The sequence below is a fragment of the Myotis lucifugus genome, unplaced genomic scaffold, assembly GCF_000147115.1.
Source record: "Myotis lucifugus unplaced genomic scaffold, Myoluc2.0 scaffold_7, whole genome shotgun sequence".
In the NCBI taxonomy this organism is placed as follows: Eukaryota; Metazoa; Chordata; class Mammalia; order Chiroptera; family Vespertilionidae; genus Myotis; species Myotis lucifugus.
Genome location: NW_005871055.1, coordinates 8,469,887 through 8,470,242, shown reverse-complemented (window position 1 = coordinate 8,470,242; position 356 = coordinate 8,469,887). Strand labels below are relative to the sequence as shown.

At 41.6% G+C, this 356-nt stretch overlaps 1 non-coding gene across 1 annotated transcript; it reads left to right on the top strand.

Annotated features, from left to right (window-relative positions):
• The first annotated feature begins 220 nt into the window (after positions 1–220).
• LOC111824696 lies at positions 221–356 on the top strand. The gene has a single exon (XR_002827782.1). It is a non-coding gene; the product is annotated as a small nucleolar RNA SNORA8 (small nucleolar RNA).

The window sequence follows — 356 nt, the reverse complement described above, 5'->3', positions numbered from 1 at the left end:
CAAGGAGCAGAGGGTAACAGTGTGGGCTTTGATTCGGGGCTGCCTGGGGGCTTGGCCTCTACTACTTAGTTACTATGTCAGCTCAAGTTTGTTCTTGAATTTCTCTGTACCTCGGCTTCTTTTTCTGTAAAATGGAGATGATGGTATTAATAATAGCACCTAACTTGGAGGGTTATTGGGAGGGTTAGCTAAATTAAGCCACATCAGATACTTAGCCCAATGCACTGCATGGTATCTGCATTCAGTAGTTTATTCCTGCTGGGTGTTCAAAGGACAGCAATATAAATTCAGTATCTGGCATCATTGGTTTTCTTGGCTTTGTGCATGTTAAACCTGGCATTTTTATTGAAACATTA